At 33.7% G+C, this 23584-nt stretch overlaps 2 long non-coding RNA genes and 1 other non-coding gene across 3 annotated transcripts; 2 read left to right on the top strand and 1 right to left on the bottom strand.

Moving 5' to 3' along the window:
* Positions 1-390: 390 nt before the first annotated feature.
* On the bottom strand, positions 391-494 carry LOC112739801 (small nucleolar RNA R71). Its single transcript, XR_003170739.1, has one exon. It is a non-coding gene; the product is annotated as a small nucleolar RNA R71 (small nucleolar RNA).
* A 13897-nt stretch (positions 495-14391) lies between these two features.
* LOC112738384 (uncharacterized) lies at positions 14392-17258 on the top strand. Its single transcript, XR_003169368.3, has 3 exons — positions 14392-15108; positions 15191-15350; positions 17053-17258. It is a non-coding gene; the product is annotated as an uncharacterized lncRNA (long non-coding RNA).
* A 5379-nt stretch (positions 17259-22637) lies between these two features.
* On the top strand, positions 22638-23120 carry LOC140178155 (uncharacterized). The gene is made up of 2 exons (XR_011870398.1): positions 22638-22737; positions 22829-23120. It is a non-coding gene; the product is annotated as an uncharacterized lncRNA (long non-coding RNA).
* Positions 23121-23584: the final 464 nt, after the last annotated feature.

Below are 23584 nucleotides of genomic sequence, written 5' to 3'. Positions count from 1 at the left end.
GGAAACAATGCCATTCCTGAGAGGAGGATTCTTAGTTCATACATAAACCCAACCTCTGGGAATTGTGGTAGCAGCATCCAGAAACCACCCATTCAGGCCAACAATTTTGAGCTCAAACCACAGCTAATATCACTTGTGGAGAATCATTGTTCATTTGGTGGAAGTGCTAATGAAGACCCAAACCAACATCTCACAAAATTCCTGAGAATTTGTGACACTGTGAAGTCCAATGGAGTCCAGGAAGATGCATATAAACTGCTTTTGTTCCCATTTTCACTTAGGGACAAGGCAGCTAAGTGGCTGGAATCATTCCCAAGGGGGAGCCTAACAACCTGGGATGAGGTGGAAAGCAAGTTTCTGGCACGTTTCTACCCCCCACAAAAGGTCAATAGGCTTCGATCTGAGGTTCAGACGTTTAGACAACAAGATGGTGAAACTCTCTACGAGGCATGGGAGAGATTCAAGGATTTGACAAGGAAATGCCCACCAGACATGTTCCATGACTGGGTGCAATTGCATATTTTCTATGATGGACTGTCTTATGAATCAAGGAAGGCTGTAGACCATTCATCAGGAGGTTCATTGAACAGGAAAAAGACTGTGGAAGAAGCCATTGAAGTGATTGAGACAGTGGCTGAGAACGAGTACTACTATGCATCAGAGAGACACAACACTAAGGGAGTCATGGAGCTGAACCATGTTGATACAATTCTAGCCCAAAACAAGGTGTTTGCCAAGCAACTAGCAGAGCTCACCAGGAAATTAGAAACAAAACAAGTGGCTGCAATTCACACACAAGATCAAGAGGAAGAAAGCACTGAAGGAGGTGATTGGGAAGAGGCCAATTATGTAGGAAATCAACAAAGGCAACCATATGATCCACATTCCAACACTTACAACCCAGGCTGGAAAAACCACCCAAACTTTGGGTGGGGAAACCAGCAAAAGCAACATAACAAGTCCACATACCAAAACTCCAACCAAAGATCATACCAAGCCACACAAAACACTTACTCTCAACCACCATATCATAGCCAAAATAATCAACCTGCTCAACCTAATCCGAACCAACAATTTCAAGATCAATTAAACAGGATAGAAGGAATGCTTGCAACCATAAGTCAAGACATAACCGAATTGAAAGCTTTTAAGGAAGAAGTGAATTCTAACCTGCAAAACCAAGGAGCTGCCATCCAGAAGCTAGAAAATCAAATTGCTTATTTGTCTAAGCAAACCCCTGGGACAAGCGGTTCTCATGCTGCCAAGGCTATTGCAAGGGAAGAATGTAAGGCCATAACCCTCAGAAGCGGAAAGAATCTAAAGGAGATCTCAAAGGAAACCACAGAGGATGAAGCAAAGGAAAATGTGAGAGATAAGGAACAAGGACAATCTTTTACATCGTCTGCAACAAAAGAAAAAGAAAAAGAGGTCCTGAAGCCTTATACACCTAAAGCACCATATCCTCAACGTTTGATGAAAAGTGAAAAGGATGGCCAATTCTCCAGGTTCTTGGAGATTTTCAAGAAGCTTCAAATCAACATTCCGTTTGCTGAGGCAATAGAGCAAATGCCACTCTATGCAAAATTCTTAAAGGAATTAATGACCAAGAAAAGAAGCTGGAGAAACGAGGAAACTGTGTTGTTAACTGAAGAATGCAGTGCCATCATCCAGCACAAATTGCCTCAGAAATTGAAGGATCCAGGCAGTTTCCAAATCCCCTGCATCATAGGAGAAGTCATGGTGGAGAAGGCCTTGTGTGACTTAGGGGCCAGTATCAATTTGATGTCTCTAACAATGATGAGAAGAATGAAGATTGAGGAAGCCAAACCAACAAGAATGGCCCTCCAATTGGCAGATCGAACTTTTAAATTCCCTCATGGGATAGTTGAGGATTTGTTGGTGAAGGTGGGAGATTTTATATTTCCTGCTGATTTTGTGGTGTTAGATATGGAGGAAGAAGCCAAAGCTTCAATAATTCTGGGAAGACCCTTCCTGGCTACTGCTGGAGCCATCATAGATGTACAAAAGGGTGAACTCACTCTTAGACTACATGATGAGAAATTGGTGTTTAACGTATTCAAGGCAATGAGCTATCCATCAGAATCACTAAGGAAATGCATGAGGGTGGATGTAGTGGACATTGCAGTACAAGAAACCTTTGAGGAAACAACAAAGGAAGTGGCGGAGGAGGAGTTCACCAAGGACATAGAAGTTAGTGACATCAAGGCTGCTGAAACAACCATGCCAAACATGCCAGAGATAGTGAAAGAAGAGAAGGAAGCACCAAAACCTGAGCTCAAAGCATTGCCCCCTAATCTCAAGTATGCATACTTGGGTAGTGATGAGAGTCATCCTGTTATCATTAGCTCTGCCCTGAGTCAAGAACAGGAAGAAGAATTGATCAAGGTGCTACAAACTCATCAAGATGCCATTGGATGGACCCTAGCTGATTTGAAGGGGATAAGTTCATCCATATGCATGCATAAAATCTTGTTAGAAGAGGATGCTAGACCCTCCATCCAAGCTCAGAGAAGATTGAATCCCGTCATGAAAGAAGTGGTACAAAAGGAGGTCATGAAGTTATGGCAGGCAGGGGTAATCTACCCCATTTCTGATAGCCCATGGGTTAGTCCCATCCATGTAGTTCCCAAGAAAGGTGGCATAACTGTGGTGCCAAATGAGAGGAACGAACTCATACCCACAAGAACTGTCACTGGGTGGAGGATGTGCATAGACTACAGGAAGCTCAATGAAGCCACCAGAAAGGATCATTTCCCACTCCCATTCATGGATCAGATGCTTGAAAGGCTTGCAGGACATGCTTACTATTGCTTTTTGGATGGATACTCAGGCTATAATCAGATAGTAGTTGATCCTAGAGATCAAGAGAAAACATCATTTGTTTGTCCATATGGAGTTTTTGCTTATAGACGCATGCCCTTTGGATTGTGCAATGCACCTGCCACTTTCCAAAGATGCATGCTGTCCATCTTTTCGGACATGATTGAAAAATTTATTGAGGTCTTCATGGATGATTTTTCTGTGTTTGGAGATTCTTTTCCTAGCTGCCTACACCACCTTGCCTTGGTGCTTAAGAGGTGCCAAGAGACTAACCTAGTATTAAACTGGGAAAAATGTCATTTCATGGTTACAGAAGGAATAGTCCTTGGCCACAAAATCTCTAATAGAGGCATTGAGGTGGACAGAGCTAAGGTGGAAATCATTGAAAAACTACCTCCACCAAGTAATGTCAAGGCAGTTAGGAGTTTTTTGGGACACGCTGGTTTTTACAGAAGGTTTATTAGAGACTTTTCCAAAATAGCCAAACCATTGAGTAACTTGCTTGTCTCTGATACACCCTTTGTATTTGATAAAAATTGCATGCTAGCCTATGAACTTTTAAAGCAAAAACTTTCCTCTGCACCTATCATTGCCCCACCTGATTGGAACTTACCTTTTGAACTGATGTGTGATGCATCAGACCTTGCTATTGGGGCAGTGTTAGGACAAAGGAAAGACAATTTGGTACATGTGATTTATTATGCCAGTAAAGTCTTGAATGCTAACCAAAGGAATTACACAACCACTGAAAAGGAACTCTTGGCAATAGTCTTTGCATTTGACAAATTTAGATCCTATCTCATTGGATCTAAAGTCATTGTCTTCACTGATCATTCAGCTTTAAAATACTTACTTGCTAAACAAGAATCCAAACCAAGACTTATTAGATGGGTTCTTTTGTTGCAGGAATTTGACATTGAAATCAAAGACAAGAAGGGTGTAGAGAACAAGGTGGCAGACCATTTATCAAGGATACCATGTGAAGAAGGAAGCGCACAAAGCACACATATAAATGAGTGCTTTCCTGATGAACAACTCATGGTAATTCACAAAGCACCCTGGTTTGCAGACATAGCAAACTTCAAGGCCACTGGGAGTTTGCCGTTGGAATTTAACAAGCATCAAAGGAAGAAATTGGTAAATGATGCCAAATACTTCATCTGGGACGAACCATACTTGTTCAAAAAATGTTCCGATGGCATGCTCAGAAGATGCATATCAGAGGAAGAAGGAAGGGAAGTCTTATGGGACTGCCATGGCTCCACTTATGGAGGACATTTTGCAGGAGAAAGAACAGCAGCTAAGGTGTTGCAGTGTGGTTTTTATTGGCCCACTATCTTCAAAGATGCAAAGGAACTAGTGAAGCACTGCCATGAATGCCAGAAAGCGGGGAACCTGCCAAGAAGAAATGAAATGCCACAACAATTCATTCTGGAGCTTGAATTGTTTGATGTATGGAGGATAGATTTCATGGGACCCTTTCCCTCCTCATACTCAAATAATTACATTCTTGTGGCAGTAGACTATGTCTCCAAATGAGTTGAAGCAATAGCAACTCCAACCAATGATAATAAGGTAGTCATGAACTTCCTCAGAAAATACATTTTTTGCCGTTTTGGGGTTCCAAGAGCAATCATCAGTGATGGAGGAAGCCACTTCTGCAACAAACCATTAGAGGCATTGCTTCTAAAATATGGAGTCAAACACAGGGTAGCCACACCATACCATCCACAAACAAGTGGGCAAGCCGAAATATCTAACAGAGAACTCAAAAGGATCCTGGAAAAGACTGTGGGAACTTCAAGGAAGGACTGGTCGATTAAGCTAGATGATGCTCTTTGGGCATATAGGACAGCTTTCAAAACACCAATTGGAATGTCTCCTTACCAACTAGTATACGGAAAAGCTTGCCATTTGCCACTGGAGTTGGAGCACAAGGCATACTGGGCCTTGAAACTTTTGAAGGATGTTGCAAATTCAAGAGTTGGAAGAGTTCAGAGCTGAAGCTTATGAGAATGCCAAAATTTACAAAGAAAGAGCAAAGAAGAAGCATGACAGCAACATAGCCCCAAGGAAATTTGAAGAAGGACAAAAAGTATTGCTCTACAATTCTAGGCTGAAGCTATTTCCAGGGAAGCTAAAATCAAGGTGGTCTGGACCATTCCTTGTCACCAAGGTCTCCAAATATGGACAAGTAGAAATCATGGAAGAAAAGTCACAACGAACCTTCATTGTGAACGGTCAAAGACTCAAACATTACTTGGGAGATGTGGAGGAGAAGGACAAGGTTAAATATCACCTCAACTGAGGAAGCTGACCGTCAAGCTAATGACGTTAAAGAAGCGCTTGTTGGGAGGCAACCCAACCTGAGGTAATACCCTTTTGCTGTTTCTTTTATTTGTTTCAATAAAAAAAAGGGTGAAGTAGTTTCTGTGCATTGCAAAGAATTAAGTTTGGTGTTTCACACCAAACAATGAATTCGTGGATCAATAATTCAAAGGGGAATGTGTGACTCTAAGTTTGGTGTTCCACCATAAAGATCAACTGAACACAACAACCTTTGAATTATATGAAAGGAACAACCATTCTAAGCAGTCACAGAAATGCTTAAAACCCTTAGCAGCAACTTCATTCCAAAGAGAACTCAAGGATTCAAAGAACAGAGAAGTAAGTGGGAGACTAAGTTTGGTGTTCACACACCAACTTAAGACTCAGATACTTACCCACACATAGTTGAGCTAACCAATCAAGTGCTTGAGAAGCAAGCAACTTCATCACTCTTTGCAGGAAAGGAAACAAGGATCTTAAAACATGAAGCAACAATTAGGAGAAGAAGGAGAAATCAAAGTGTTTCCTGACAACAAAGAGAAAACAAGAAATTTCACAAGGTGGTATTGTTCCTTGATAATTCTTTAAAAAGGGCAAACAAAAGCATGCTTGTTCTGGTTTAAACTGTAAATGTTGAATCTTTCTGGAATGTGAAGTTTTTAGTATATTTGTCTGTTTATTGCTTTGAATAAAGTGAATGCCTAGATGTTTGGATATAACTTCACCTTCTTAAACAAGTGCTTGCCATGCTTGTTCTGTTTCCAAAAATAAAAGAAAAGTTTGAACAAAAGTAACTTGGCTAAATTAGTGACAAATCAAGTAGAATTAAGTGGTGGTATGCATGCTTGATTGTCAGTCAGATCACTGGAAATAGAGTGTAGAATTATCATTTTTTATGTAGAAATTGAAAACTGTCTATGGATCTTGATGAATAAATGTCTTTGGCCATGAAAAAGAAAGAAAAAGAAGAAGAAAAAAGCCACTGAAAAAGGACAACCAAAAAGAAAAAAAAAATTGAGAAAATAAGCTAGGCACCAATGGTTTGAACTTCTGAGACAAATGCCTGTGGTGTTCATGTATTAAGGATATGCTTGGATGAATAGGTTCTGAGGAGTGTTTCAACACTTGGTAACTTGGGTTAACTAACCCGGGATTATCAACCAAAATTCCATTATCAAGAGCAACCTAAATACAAAACATTTAGTCACACAAAGAGGTGCTGGGCACCAATGTCTCAAGAAGAAATGTGAACTAAAATGCCTGAAGTGGATATGTGTATTGCACTGATAAGAAAACGAAAATGCCAAAGGCTTGTGCAACACATGACACCAAGCAAACAAGGAGCAAAGGAGCTCTAAGAAAAAGAAAAGAAAAACAAAGAAGAGAAAAGTGCCAAGGACATAAGAATAACAAGAGGCCATAGCAGTGTTTGATGGATGCAATGAAAAAGTGATAATCTTACCTGATAAGTATGAAAAAGTGATGCTGCAACTTTCTGCATAAAACCCTTCTGATGAACTTCAAATGCTTGCTAATATAGCCAATGTAATTGCTTTCTGTTTCATACTTTCTTCTCAAATAACTCAGGACTTGCTTAGGGACAAGCAAGTATTAAGTTTGGTGTTGTGATGCCAAGGCATCTTAGGCTAGTTTCACTAGCATTTTTTTGATAGTTTTAGATGTTTTATGCATTTTCTTGAGCTTAAAGTAACCAAGAATGGTTAAAAGAAGAACAAAGCAATGAACCATCCAAACAGTATGATTTTGATGCAAATTCCATGAGTTTTTAGTTATATTACTTGAATGCTATGAATGGAAGATTTCTCATGAAATTTTGCAAGACTTTGATGCAATTGTTTGGATGATTTCAGGGAAGAAGAGGCTAGGCAAGGAAGCAACAAAGTCAATAAAGGAAGCTTGAATATCACATGTGGAGTTTAAGTTCCAGTTTAAGCCTAAACTGGAGCTTAAACGCCAGAATCATGAAGGCTAAGAAATGCTGAAACTGAAGTTTAACCTCCAGTTTAACCTTAAACTGGAGGTTAAACGCCAGAATGAAAGTCTCACCAAAGAAGCATTTCCACGTTTAACCTCCAGTTTGACCTTAAACTGGAGGTTAAACGCCAGAATGAGAATGCCAATCAGGAAGCATTTCCACGTTTAACCTCCAGTTTAACCTTAAACTGGAGGTTAAACGCCAGAAATGGGAAGTGCACCAGGGAGCCATTTCCACGTTTAAGCTCCAGTTTAACCTTAAACTGGAGCTTAAACGTGTTCGACCAAGTTTTCTCCTCCAGGGTTGCTTTCTCCATTTCCACGTTTAAGCTCCAGTTTAACCTTAAACTGGAGCTTAAACGTGTTCGACACCTCCAGGGCTACCTTTCTCAGCTTCCACGTTTAAGCTCCAGTTTAACCTTAAACTGGAGCTTAAACGTGTTCGACCTCCAGGATGCCTTCTTCCATTTCCACGTTTAAGCTCCAGTTTAACCTTAAACTGGAGCTTAAACGTGTTCGACCTCCAGGGCTGCCTTTTCTATCTCCACGTTTAAGCTTCAGTTTAACCTTAAACTGAAGCTTAAACGTGTTCGACTAAGTTACCCTCCAGGGCTGCCTTCTTCCATTTCCACGTTTAAGCTTCAGTTTAACCTTAAACTGAAGCTTAAACGTGCTTCCACAAAAGGCATCACTGGAAGTGTCTGGCGTTTAAGCTACAGTTTAAGCTTAAACTGCAACTTAAACGCCACTCTTGGAAAAGGTTTCTGGGCCAACAATATTGCGGTTTAAGTTAGTATTTGAGCACAAAATTAACTTAAACTTACTCTGGTATGAAACCCAATTGAATATCATGGTTTATGGGATTGGGCCTGAAGGATTGATGAGTCTGAAATTTCAATTTATTGAGTCATGTGTCATTATTTGATTATCACTAAGTTGGCTCAATGAATGTTACAGATTTTGGATCAACAGCCTCATCAAGATTATGGATCATAAACCCAAGGCAAAAGGAAAGCAGGGAGAGGCCTCAAAGCCCAAGAAACACAACAGAAGCTCAATATAGAAAGTGTATAAATAGGATAGAATTTAAGTTAGGAAGGACTTTTACCTTTTCATTTTGGCTAGTTTTCATATCTTTGTAATTGAATTCAGAGCTATGACTCACTAAACCCCCTTTCATTGGGTTAGGGAGCTCTATTGTAATTCAATGAATCAATAATAGTTTATCTTCTTCTTCAATCTTTTCTCTTGAATTTTGTTAGAAAGCTTCTCGATCTAATTCCATTGGTTAGTTGTCTTGGGAAAGAGACTATCCATAATTGGAATCCTTCGGAACCTTGGGAAAGGAATGGAGGATTCATGCTAGAGAAGCTTTCTCACAGTGAATTGGATTGGGGTTTGGATGGATATTGTGACATGTAATCCTACCAAATTGTGGTTCATGAAACTGTGTGGTATAATCAGTGATCGAGCATCATCTCTTCTTATGAACATTTAAACCAAGGGATTGGGAATTTGTTTGTTTTTAGAGAGAATTGGTGAGCCAAGGGATTGGGATCCAATCATATAAGATTGCCAAGCAAAATTCAATGAACGCATTGCTTGAGGAAGAGATAAACATGTTTTGATTCGGAGATCTCAATATCTCCTATAACCCAATGAATTCCCCATTTCCGATTTCCACTTTCTCTTTACATTCTGCAATTACATTCATGCAATCACCCCCATTCCCTTTTAATTTTAGCAATCTAGCTTCTGCTCTTTAATTCATGCAATTTAAGATTCCGCCATTTAAATTTCTTGTCATTTACGTTTCCCGCCAATTTTACATTCCGCAATTCTCATCTAAATCTTGATTCCGCTCAACTAGAACAAACTTCTAATCCGAATTGCTCACTCAACCAATCCTTGTGGGATTCGACCTCACTCTATTGTGAGTTTTTACTTGACGATAACCGGTGCACTTGCCGGAAGGAATTTTGCCGATCGTGCAATTTCCTAAATCGTAGCATAACAAGTTTATGCGCATCAATACTTTTCATATTTTTCATACTTTTCATACTTTTCATACTTTAGAAGTTAGTTATCATTAGTTTAGTTTTAGCTTAGTTTAGTGGTGAGAGTTAGTTTCTAGAGAGAGAAGCTCTCACTTCTCTCTAGAATTAGGATTAGGTTTAGTTCAATAATCTTAGATCTAGATTTTAATTCATGCTTTCATCTCCTTCTACCTCTCAATTCTTTGTTGTTACATTCATTCTTCTTCCATTCTTTTGTTGTAATTTCCTTTATGTTGTTCTTATGTTTTGTTGTAGATCTACTATTGTTCATTACATTTTCTTTCAATTCAATAAGAGGTAATTCATGTAGATCTTGTTTCCTTTAATTGTTGTTGTTAATTCTTTACAGTTGATTGTAGTTAGAATTAATTCTTGTTGTTGATTTACTATGTTTTTCTTTTGTGCCTTCCAAGTGTTTGATGAAATGCTTGGTTGGATTTTAGAGTAGAGTTTTATGTTCTTGGCTTGGAAAGGTAACTTAGGAACTCTTGAGTTACTAATGTCCAAGTAATTGATGATTGGGATTCATTGACTCTAGTTCTCACTAATTGAATTAGTGGAGAGTTAAGACTTATGGACTAGGATTGATATAGCTCATTTGACTTTCCTTTACTACTAGTTAGAGGATGATTTAATGAGATTAATCCTTGCCAATTCTCATATTGTGGTTAGTGATTAGGATAGAGATCTTTGACCACCAACCCTTGCCAAGACCTTTTTAGCCATTAGTTTACTTTCTTACCATTTATCTTTCATGCTTCATATCAAAACCCCAAATATAACTCACAACCGATAACAAGACACTTCATTACAATTCCTAGGGAGAACGACCCGAGGTTTGAATACTTCGGTTATTAATTTTAGGGGTTTGTTACTTGTGACAAACAATCTTTTGTATGAAAGGATTATTGTTGGTTTAGAAGCTATACTTTACAACGAGATTTCAATTGTGAATTCTAAACCATCAAAAATCCATTCGTCACCTAGGTCACAAAGTTGGCTAATAGTTAAAAGATTGTGTCTCAAACCATCCACCAAAAACACATTGTCAATACAAGTAGAAAGATCTTTACTGATTTAATTTTACCAAGAGCAATGATCTTTCCTTTTCTATGATCATCAAAAGTCACAAATTCTCCATCATACTTGTTTAGCTTGATGAAAAAAATTTACTTTTTGGTCATATGCCTTGAGCATCCACTATCTAGATACCACATGTCATTTTTCTTCTTGGATGTAAGGCAAATCTGCACAAAACTTTAAGTAACTTAGGTATCTAAATGAATTTGGATCCCTTAATGTTAATCTGCCTTGGTTGCCCAAAAACATTAAAATCACTTACCATTTTGTACACTATGTTCCAACTTTTCTTTCAACAATAAAACATTAATGAGAGGTATGACCATTCTTTTTGCAAGAGTGACAACGATTTCTTTTTGCAGAATTTTGAGAGTGATATGAGGTTTTGTGGTTATTGGTTCTTGAGGTTGATGCTTCATTTTTAGGAAGTAGTTTTTCAAAACCAGCATCATTTTTCTCAAAGTAACCTAAACTAGATTTTTCAAACATGGGTTTTTGACTGGCTAGCATTTTGTCTAGGTTGCTAGAACTTAGAGAAAATTGTGTCAAATCACATTTTAAAACATTAATCACCTCATGTAACCTTTCATTTTCTACAATGAGATCAAGTGAAGATTAACCGAATGTTTCCTTTAAGTTTTTCAATTTTAGATTTAAAGAATCTGTTTTCTTTGATAAAATCAGTGACACATTCAATTTCCTTCACTTTCTCTTTGAGAAAATCATTTTTAGCTTTTAAGAAATTATTTTTAGCTTTGGATTTGTCATATTTTTCCAGAATATTTCTAACATATACAGTTAAGTCATCAATAATTAAATGCAAGTCCTCATTAGATAGGTTAGAATAATTTACCTCTTCTAGTTGATCTTGACCAGCTATAAGATTTACTTGTGCTTCTTGTTCAGACTCAGCTTCATCATCAGAGTCATTTTCAAGGTCCTGCCATTAGCACATTCTTCTTGTCTTTCTTCATCTTGTCCTCCTTCTTGAGTTTAGGATAGTCATACTTGAAATGGCCATCCTTCTTATAATGATGACATATGACCTTGCTAAAATCCCTCTTGTGCTCTTTTGAACATGTGCCTTTACTCTTTACTTTGCTTCTCATGAGTCTTCTCAACCTCCTAGCAAAAACCAAAATTTCGTCATTCGAAAAACTATCATTGTAATCTTCTTCCAATGAATCAATATTGGATTTCAAGGACACTCCTTTCTTTTTTGTGTCTCAGTTCATGTGGGTAGTTTCATAAGCAAGTAGTTTTCCTCTCAACTTATTATAGGTCATTTGATTCAGATTGTTGCTCTTAAAAATAACAGTTGCTTTTGTTTTTCACTCTTTATTGATATTTTTTAGTGTTTTTCTCACTAACACTTGTTCGATGTGAGTCATCTCCATAGCACCCAAGCTATTGATGATGATAAAAAATCTTTCAAACATCTCATGGATGGTTTCTCATTCATTCATAGTGAACATTTCATATTCCTTTCTAAGTATATCAATCTTTGTTTTCTTGACATGTTGAGTGCCTTCATGAGTGACTTGGAGTTTATCCTAAATCTCTTTTGTTATTTTGCATCTTGAGACCTTCTGAAATTCCTCAAAGATAATTGCGCAATTCATCATGTTGATTGCCTTAGCGTTTAGCTCCACCTTTTTCTTATCTTCTTTGTTTCATTCGTCTTCTTTTTTGGGAGTCACCACTCCTTCAGTACTTGTCTTTGTTGGGACTTGCGGACTATCCACAATAATCTTCCATATGTTGTAATCAACGGACTACACAAATATCTGCATTCTCTCATTTCAGTAAGTGTAGTTCTTGCCAATTAAAAAAGGTGGTCTGTTGTTGGACTAACCTCAGCGAGTGTGCAAGCCACAGTGTTTGCACTCATATTGTTGGCCATTAGATCTTTGCTCCAAACTGTGAAGCTTGATTCCTTGGATGCTGCGCTTGATACTAATCGAAGGTTCCCAATGGCATAGAGAAGGGGGTTGAATCTATGGCCTCTTTTAAATTTGTACTCTTTTAAACTTCAAACCAGTTTTTAAGAACTTGTTGTTGTGGAGTCTGCAACATTGATTATGCCAGAGACAAATTCATTTTGTCTTTCCCTGATTGAATCAGGAACGGAGCAAAAAAGTGATGTTAACTCTCTGTGTTGCTATGACATCTGTGAAGTTGATTAAATGGGAGATAATTTTATTTTGTCTCAAAACGAGAAGATCAGAAGGAGTGGAGAAGAGAAAATAACACAGTCATATATCCTGGTTCAACTAGCATGTGCAATGTTGCCTACATCCAGTTTTCACCACAACTGTGGTGGAATTTCCACTATCTTTTTCAAAGATTAACAAACACATATTCCAAGGATTTAACCTAATCCTATCAGGGACAAACCAAACTTCTACCCAAATTTAATTTGGCTAAGTTCACTCTCTAGACTCTCAACACTAAGTGCTCACCCAACTTAGCAAAGAAAACCTTTCAAGTTTATGAAAACAAAACAAAAACAATTACAAAAGATATTGACATAATTTCTGGGTTTTCTCCAAACTTTCTCTCTTTGCCTTTTCTGTCAATGGCTTTTACTGATTCCCCACTAATTAGCATTTTTTCATTGACTTGAAACAAGGAAAGATAAAAATGAAGAACAGAAATTTTAATGTAAAACCATGAAAAAGAAGAAGGTATAGCTAAAAAGCTATGAAACCTAAACATCGTACTCATTCTCGTTACTTCAATTTCTTACTGTTTACCCTTTTATATAAGAGTAAAGCTTCTAAACTTGAGCTTGGTGAGAATGCACCTTTGACTTTGTCTTCTTCCCCAAAGATCAAAGTAGGGACGTAGAGAAAAGATGGGACAGCAGTGGATTTTCATGGATAGAGAGTTGGCTTGGATTCTGACCTATCTGCTTCTTTTTCCTTTTCTTTTGACTTCAAAGATCTGAACCATTGATCCGTTCTTTGGCTCCAAATTTCAATTGTGACCTTTGATTTACAGTAGAAAAAAACAATCTCCATTTTCTTCTTCTTACCTAAAAATGTACAGCTGAGAAGATGAAAAGTTCAACAAGTTAGAGTGGTTGCACAGAGATGGTAATTCAGCTTCTTTGATTTGCTTCTGTACCAAATCAGATTTGATTTTTCTCTTTTGCTTCCAACTTTGAACTTCTCTCTTTTTCTCTTTTTCTCTTTTTCAATGCTTAAACTATGTGTTTCACTTTTTCATTTTACTTAAACCCACTTTTAAAAATACCATTTAAATTGTGAAACATTATGTCAATTTTAGATTGTAGGTACTACATGTTGGTCCCTGGCCAGAGGAAAAAAGTGAGTGTTGACAAGTAAATTTGACACATTGATTACCCGTCAAAAGAGGAAGTTGGTGTTGGCAAGTGAATTTAGGCCTGTTTGATAGCTATTTTATTTTTATGCACAATAACCACACACATTACAAAAATATTTGGACTTTTAACCTAAACTACTAATATTTATCATCATCAAATAAAATATTATTTTTTCAAACTCAATATTTATCATTCATCAAAATAATTACTGATAATAATTTTTTAAAAAATTATTCATACATTTAACTAGAATTACAATTTTAAGTTTTAAAAATGTTTTTTAAAAACTATATTTAAATACCATATTATACATATGCTTGGTTTGGTGATATAAGAACTCAGATTTTTAGAAATTAAATAATAAATTAATTATAATTTATTTTATTTATTTAAGATATTAATTTTAGAAAATTTTATATTAATTGAATATTTTTTTATTATTAATGTAAAAATTTGAGTAATTAAAAAATAATGAAAATTTTTAGATATATGATTTAATTTGAATAATTAGATTTTTAACTCTATTTTATGATTCTAAAAGAAATTAATTTGATTAAATCTAATTATTACACTAGAATGTTTATTTGAAAATAAATTAAGTTAATAATTAAATAAATATTTTATAAATATTAGTATTAGATTAAAATTAGTTTTCAATTAGATATTACCCTAATTTTATTAAAATTACTAAACTACCCAAAATTCTTAATTTTATAAACAAAACCCTAAATCCCCAATTTTGCTAACCCTCCTACTAAACTCACACACATATACCCCCTAGCCTGTCAACCCCTCAGTGAGCCACGCTCAATCTTCTTGCCGCTTACCACCGCCAACCCCCTTTTCCTTTTTACCCACACCCACACCTCAACGAAGGAAGGTAACAGAAGGGAAGAAACGAGAGTTTGAGATTAGAGAGTTGAGAGGGGAAATCAAAGCGCGAGGGAGAAGAAGAGAGGGGGAGGGATGGCGCCGCGGGGTTTGCTGCTGCGCCGCCACGTCCAGCTTGCCGTTGCACCTCACTGCCGTCACTGTCATCAGGAGTGTCAGGAGAGACAAAAGGAACTCGCGGGGGAAACCACCACTGCTAGAAGAAGTTGCGCCGCCATCACTGACGAAGGAGAAGGGAGTAGAGGAAACGGGCTAGGACCCAGGGGGAGGAGATGCCGCCGTTTGTCGCTGCCTGTGCCGCCGTTCACACCTCTATCGCCAAACTGCATGCGCTGTTAACGTCACGGTCACCACGCCTCACAATCGGGAGTCTGAACATGAGGAAGGAGAGGAACCATCGCGTTCTGCTGCCATCGAGGGACCCATTGCCGCCAGCTCTGCCACTGACGAACCGTCGCGCCGCCGCTGGGGCCAATCACCGTTGCCAAGCTCCTCATCGCTGCTTTGATTGTCGGAAGTTACCAACGAAGCTGCTGCTAGTCCTTTCCCCTGTTCTTTTTAATTTCTGTAAGTGTCCCCAATTTTAAAACCCTCGTTATTACTATTTAGTTTTACGGTTGTTGAGAATTTTGAGATATTAACGTATTAGGGCTGCCACTGCAAATTGTACGATGGTATTGCTGTTGCGGGGAGTTGTTGGTGCGGCTAATGCCGCTGCTGTTGCTAATCTGGTTTGAGGCTGTTGCTGTTGCTACAAGTTAAAACGAAATTGGAGACACTCTTAACTTTGTGGGTTTCGACTAACTGAGGTAGGGGGTTCGTTTTGAAATTAAAAGTTTTAATTTAAGAATGCCCGAAAGACTTATTGAATACTTGCAAATAATTTATAAGTGTGTAGTTTTACTATCTGATTAGGATTGGTTGAATTGTGATTGTGAATAGTGTTTAATTGGTGTTGTTTGTTAAACTGAAATATAAATTGAGTTTGGATTGAGGCTGTGAATGTTGCTGGAATTTATAGTCATGTTAATTTTCTTGGTTTGGTTGTTGATTTGAGACTTATTTGATAATAGTGAGCACTATTGCAATGGTTTGGAAATTGATGTTTGTGGAATCAGATTAGTGAATTGTTGAGAGAATGAAGGAACCTGTAAGAGTGGTAAAGCCAAATGTTAAAGGGAGATGCTGCCCAATTCCATGTAAAAATATACGAAAAAGGGATTTCATTTAAAAAAAAAAACCTTGATTTGCAAGCTTATTTTGAAAAATGTCTCTATGTTAAAAAAGGACTTGTTTTACATATTTATTTATATTGTAAAGAAAAAGACTTTGTATTTGAACATTTGTTTTGTTAATAATGAATTGAGAGTTGGAAAAGATTTTGAAATTGGAACTGGTTAGCTTTCAGACTTGTAAATGTTTTGGATATTGGACTTGACTTGTTGATTTATTGGAAATAATCTTGGAGGATTGGAAATGGGTTCATGGTATTGAATTTGACTTGTTTGAATTATCAAGAATGATTTTTGAAAATGGAAAATAGTTTGGTTAGGACCCTGAAAGGGTGGCATAGCCGGAATTTTAGAGGAAGTGCTGCCAAATTTTTATAAAATTTTAAAACTTTATTTAAAGTGTTATTTAAAACAAATCTGATTTAAGAATAATATTTGATTTTGACTTATTACAAAAAGAGTCTTATTTTCAATTCGATTTATTAAGAAAAGTATGCTTCAAACTCAATCTTTTGAGAAGCGACTTTGTTTTAAGTTATGATTTGAGTTCAGTTTGTTTAGGAAAAGGAAAGAAAAAGAAAAGAAAAGATTAAAAGAATCTAAAGAACCTCTGCCACAAGAGAGCAGAGATATGGTGGTAAATCCACCGAGATTTACTTTCCAAAGATACACCAATCAATTCAGGGGATGGTCGCACCTGTAAGACAGAGGTTGCTTACATAGGTTATCGATACATACATGCATTGGCTAGAGAGAGCCTCACATGTAAGACAGATGTTGCTTATAGAGGTTATGACACTGGAAACTAAACTCAGACAAAGGTTGCTGAGTTACGTCGGGAGCGGGTCGAAACCGACAGATGAGCTCATTACCTGCATTAGGAATAGACATGCATCATGTTGTTTGCATATTTGCATTTGGTTGTGTTTGCTTGTATTACTTCTCTGTGATTGTACTGTTTGACTTATTTGTATATTGGTTTGGATCTCTTACTTGTGCTGTTAGTTCACGGATGTATTGAGGTGAGATGTAGTTGAGAAATGATTATGTGGCTTAGAGATGGTTAATATGAGTAATTTTGTGATTAAAATCTGTTTTAAGTTTAGAAATTTAAAGAAAAGTAATTAATTATCTAAAGTAAAAATAAAAGTTTTTTCATAAAATAGTTTTATTAAGTAAGGCTAATTATTTGTATTTTATCTCATTACTTTTACGACATTCCTATTCTCCACTAAGAACGTGTGTTTTGTTCTCATCCCAAAATCTTCCACCCTTTCAGTGACACAGGTTCGAAGACTCAGTATGAAGCTTCGACTGATTAGTAGATTTACTTATGATTCCTGTTGCTCTTATAGAGTTTCCTTGCCCTTGTTGTCTTAGTTTTTATTTTATCCAGAGGGATACGTATTGTATTCGAATTTTATATTGAACATGTTTGTATGGAATTTATTATTATTATTAGTAATTATGTGACTATTATTATTATTTGAAGATCTTTGATATGTGGTCTTAATTAATAGAAACAAAATTTTCTAGAATTTTCTTAAAAACTGAAATGCAATATCGACGTAAATGCTCAATATTAAAGAGATAATAAAGGAAAACAGGTTAGTAACGCCTTATTTTTGGTACGATTATAACGTGCTAAAAGTTACGGTGTTACAGGTAAAGTTTTTCAATGAGGTGCTTGTGTTTTTTAAAAGCTCAAGTTTTTCATTTTGTGTTTGGTAAATAAAAAAGATCACGTGCTTATGCTTGCAGCTTTTAACAGATCGGGGTACTTTTGAAAGCACTTAAGGTAAAGCTTTTCAAAGTTTGCTTGTACTTTTCAAAATTTAAAAGTCTAATATAACATTATATGTTAACTAATTTTTAAATTTAATGCTCACATTTATATCTATTATAGTATTTTTAAATTTTAAAAGTTGTTTTACCAAATACAATTATTGTTGCTTGTGTTTATTAAAAGTTATTTTTAATTTTATTTACTAAACATAAATGTTATAACTTTTTAAAAACCATCTTTTAAAAATTAGCTTTTATAAGCTACTTTTAAAAAATAAAAATTTTATTAAACTAAGCCTAGTCAACGAAGATTTTAATACGAAGATTTTAATATTGATTGAATGTTCTGAGTGAATTTATTAACTAATATTTATTAACAATAAAAGTTTTATACATATATTTAATGCCATTGCATTATATTCATATAACATTTGTAGTAATGTTATATTGTAGTCAACCAAAGCTTTAATTCAGTATTTTTCATTAATTAACATGTTTGAAAATAAAAAAAAGTGTATATGAAGTAATATTTTACTAAATTCGTTTAATATTTAATAGAGTAATGTTAGAAAATTAATTTTTTTTGCTGATCTAATATCAGCTGACATTTTAAAAATAATTATATTTATACCCGTAATTGTGTTCACTATGTTTCATTTTATGTGTTGAGTTTTTCTTTAAAAAAAAAAAAAAAACTTAAATCATAAACCTTTAATCTAAAACTCTAAATTATAAATTTTAAACGCTAAATTTTTCAAAAAAAGAAAAAAATATTTAAAATTAAAAGAATATTGACTAATATTAGCAAACTAAAAATTAATTTTCTGTACTTTCTCAATTTAATATCACTATTTCAAAATGGAGTGACTAAAAAAATGTGAGAACAAAAGATAATTAATTACCAAATAGAAATATCATGAATTCTCTTTATAATAGGTAGGAAGACCAATTGTCTTCTAGAATAATTCAACTACTATATATTGATAGATATGTTTGTATTTTTTTCAAATAACCTCGATATCAACTTTGTTGATAAGGATATATTGTTTATTAGAATGAAGTTCATCATCGCTTTAATTTTGATTAGTTTTCTTGCCATGTCCCTGACTTCAGGTATGTTTTTCCAATCATGTAATAGAAAAATCTAAGTCATATTTTCTTTATAGGTGGCCTAGGTAAAGAGTATTTTTATATGATGGTGTAATTGTGTTGTAGGACATGAGGAGATACAGAAAGATCTATGTCGTATTCCACCAGGAGATGAACAACTACAGAAAGTTATAAATAATTGGTGCTACAAAATTACTAGTGAAGCTTGTGAACTCACAGAAGACTTGAAGTGTTGCCATGATTGCCAAAATACGTATGGATCCACCGCATATGGAAAATGTCTTTCTTCTAAGCTACACTGTATTTGTCTCACTCCATGTTAAGATTCTAGTATGTGTATTTCATACGCAATGCAACGTTGTAGTACTTACATAAATAATTCGAAATTATAAATTCCAAAAAGTCACACATTGTATTTGTGTCTATCCATGTTAAGGTTCTAGTATGTATTATTTTATACAGAATCCAATATTGAGGTACGTACATGAATAACTGGAAATTAGAGTAATTAACCGAATCAAGTCCTAAAAATTTTAAAAATAGATATTTTAATTTTTTAAAAAAAATTATTACATAGATCAATCTTTAATATTTTTTGCTGTCAGATATAATAATTTTTCATTTATTTTTCGATATGACTCACTAAATTTTTTATGTATTTATTAGAAAAGGAATATTAGTAGATATTATAATCAAATTAATTTTTGAGGTTAAGTTAAACCTATTTGATTTCTAGTATGAAATTTTTTCAAAAAAAAAAAAAAATTATTGAATCATTCTTACTACATACACAATTCTAAATCTAACAAAAAGAGATGTACTAAGTCTCATATTCTCTTAAATTAAAAGCATATTACACTACAAAAAAAATATTGAGTACCGTCGAATTTACCGGCGGATTTACCAAAAATATTCGCCAGTAGTATGTTTACCGTCGGAATAAATTCGATCGTATATATCTCATCGATAATTGTTTACCGAAAGATTTTTTCGTCCGCCTCTAATTACCGTTGGCATATTTTCTAATTTTTACTGTCAGATTTTTTTTTCGGTAAATCCGAAGGTAATATATTATTAATTAATAATTAAATTAATAACTACTGATAAATTTAACCGATAATAAATCTGACGGTAAACTTAAATTTTAAATTTTTTAAAAATTAATATATAATTCATGCATATTAAAAATCCTAATGCTTGAAAATCCTAAGGCTTGAAAAAATTAAAAATCATAATAAACAATGAATCAGAACAAAGAATGAACAAATCATACCAAGTCTGCTTTAACACTTATTCTTCTCCCAAACTTATACACATCATTGATCAAGTTTCTTGAGGGCACTACTCTCTTCCTTGAAATGACTCGGATCTTTATCCAAATGACAACCACCAAGACCATCACCAAAACGGCGATACTGATTTCGAGTTCATAATGTTTCCAAAGGTCATTGATAGCGCTTTCTTTGATCTCTACAGTGGTCATATTTTCCCAGTCTTCAACCAAGTCCTTGCTAGAACTCCACCGGAGTGCAGCGGTGGATCTAATGGCAATGACGACAACATTTGATTTTTGATGGAGGAGTTATTGATCGGCAAAGATGCGAAGAATTACTGAAGCAACCGCAATTCTCTGTCGTCGTTGTCATCTTCGTCAAAGGTGAACGACAGTCTGGACAGAATTCAGCTGGAGACGTATTATGTGTGGATTCTGAATCTGATTCAAGCATCGCCAAACAGATGCAAGTAGAGCAAGTTGACAAGATTGTCTTCGTCACTGGCAAAGAGATGGAAAATTCTAGATTTGCTTCGAAAGATTAAATATGATGGCAAAAAAATATTATAATATTAAATAGAATGTTGAGCATCATTTTAAACTAAAATAAGATTAGAGAAAATTTTGATTTTGATTCCAAATCTTAGAGACTAAAATAGTTATTATTATTATTATTATTATTATTTTTTTTTTTTTTTGACTACCAAAATATATTGGATAATACTTTTTCATTGCAATTAATAAGTTCATTCTCTATTTTTTTCTCTTCTCTATCTATATCATTCCTTTCTTCTCCCCTTCTATTTCTCTGTCTTTCTCATTCTACTACTACTACTACTACTATTATTATTATTATTATTATTATTATTATTATTATTATTATTATTATTATTATTATTAATTTAACTATTAAAATATGTCATATATGGTATTTTTTATTATAATTAATTAAAAAAATTCAGTCAATTTTTTTTTTCAAAATTTGTGCACCGCTGCTTACAATTTGCCCACACTTTTCTTTTCGCTACCATTTATTCTTTTCTTTTTTTGATGTGATTGCAATTTAGACATACTAAAAAAAACTCTATAAAGGATAAAAATAAATAAAATTATATCTTTTAAATAATTCATAAATTATAAGAAAAATTAATCTGTAATATTATTCACATAAAAAAATATATAACTATTTTATGTATATTTTATATTTTATATTTATTTTTAAACTTTTATCATTTTGATCTGTATTTTTTTAAATATTTATTACATATCAACATTATGATTAAAGTCACGATTCAATTGTGCCAAAATAAAAATTTGATTTTGAGTAAATCTTATAACTAACGATGCAAAAGTTTTTATTATAATATATAATTTTATATACAGAAAAAATAATACTTTTAAATAATAAAAATGAAAATTAATTTTTTTATATGTATAGAAGACCTAGTTTCTAATTAAATATAAACATATATATGTTAAATTCTTTTATTTTTTAAATAATAAATATTAAAATTAATTATTAATAAAAAATTAAATTTTTTGATCACATAATAACAAATTAAATAAGTCAATAAAATTCTTAAAAAAAATATAACTAAAAATCCTATCACTTGGACTCCTTTGGCTACAAGAGCCTAGCCTCCTTGATCGATAGAGTTTTTTCTCATAACGTTTTTGTAAAAGTAACCCTTTGTTTTTTGTTTTTCGTCCTAATCCATAAGGTTAAAACGAAGTTGACATAGTTAACGTAATTTCAAAAAAATTATAATTTTGTAATATTATGATGGGCATATTAATATTGTACTAAATTCGTATAATATTTAATGTCAATGTTTAAAACGATTTGACCATGATAAATAATTTAAGTTCTTTCTAAATCATTTAGCATCCCAAAGACTCTATTGAGCCACCTTTTTAAATTATAGTATTCATTTAACTTTTTTTTTTTTTTTTTTTGTTAAGTAGAGTAAACTATTCAAATGACAATCGAAAGTTTACATTATTTACAAAAATAACATCAAAAGATGTTAATAACGAATAACTCAAAAAATTTAAAAATACGACAAAAATTTAGATATTAAATTACATTTAAAAAAATATATTCATTCATAAAATTTAATAATTTTATATCAAGTGAATTCTTTTAGAAAATATTTTTATTTTGAATGATCAAATTCTTTTGAGAATTAAAAAAAATTAAAAACCAAATTTTGCTCTGAATATTTTATATACCTTTTAAATATTTATTCAAATATTATCAAAAAATTTAAATTAAATAAATAAGTTGTTTGTTAAATATAAAATTTTTTTATTATTTATAAAAAATAATATTTATTAATTATTTTTGTCATATTTTTAAATTATTAAAAAATTATTTTGTCAATAATATATTAAAAAAATTTTTTGTCAATATTTAAATTTTTTGAGTATCGAATTTAATAGTTAACTCTTCTTTAGTATTATGAAATATGAATTTAGCAGGATGAGTTGGTTTTCGACAAAGAGCCAAATCAATTTTGAACTTGTGAGAGAGAGTAAAAAGGAAATGTATAATAAAACAAAAGATAATAATTACCAAATAGAAATATCATAAATTCTCCTTATAACCGGCAGGATGATAAGATGATTAATTGTCTTCTAGAATAATTTCACTATTATATATTGATAGATACGTTTCTATTTTTTTTCCAAATAATAACGTTGATACCAATTTTATCGATAAGGATAGCTTGTTTAGAATGAAGTTCACCGTCACTTTAATTTTGATTAGTTCCCTTGCCCTATCCATGACTTCAGGTATGTTTTTCCAATCATATAATAGAAATACCTAAATTATTTTCTTTCTAGGTGGGTAAAGAGTACTTCATTATGTGCTGGTGTGTTGTAGGACATGAGGAGATACAGAAAGATCCATGTGTTCCAGCGGGACGGGAACAACTACTGGAAGCTATAAATGGATTTAAGTGCTACAAAATTACTAGTGAAGCTTGTGCAGTCACAGAAGACGTGAAGTGTTGCAATGATTGCAGGACTACATATGGGCCCCAAGCAGTTGGAAAATGCCTTTCTTCTCAGCTACATTGTGTTTGTGTCTATCCATGTTAAGGTCCTAGTATGTGTTTCATACACAATGCAATCTTTTGGTACTTAAATAATTGGAAATTATTTATTCTAGAAAATCATCACAACTTTTCTATAAGTATCAATGGTCATTCTTTTCCATTTTTGATTTTATGAGAATTAAATTTTAAGTAGGGTTGGAAGTGAGTCGAGCTAGACGAAGCTCAAATTCGACTAAAAAAAATTGAGCTTGACTCACGACTCGACTCATTAACAATTGAACTTATTTCTTAAGTTTAAGTTTGACTCGTCGAAAGCTCACGAGCTGGCTCAAATAATAAGAACATAATCTATAATTCTATATCAATAAATTATAACTTATATATTTTAAAAATATTTAAAAAGATCAATTTTATATATTGTTTATCTATCAATAAATTGTAAATTTTTTATTTATGTCCTACATCAAAATTATATATAAAAGATAAATATAAAATTTTAAATAATTAAGATCATATATATATATATATATATATATATATATATAATCGAGCTAGCTTACGAGCTAATGAGCTGAACTTAG

The sequence above is a fragment of the Arachis hypogaea genome, chromosome 13 (genome assembly GCF_003086295.3).
Source record: "Arachis hypogaea cultivar Tifrunner chromosome 13, arahy.Tifrunner.gnm2.J5K5, whole genome shotgun sequence".
Taxonomy (NCBI): domain Eukaryota; kingdom Viridiplantae; phylum Streptophyta; class Magnoliopsida; order Fabales; family Fabaceae; genus Arachis; species Arachis hypogaea.
The sequence above is the reverse complement of the archived record's forward strand: the minus strand, read 5'-3'. Positions and strand labels throughout refer to the sequence as shown.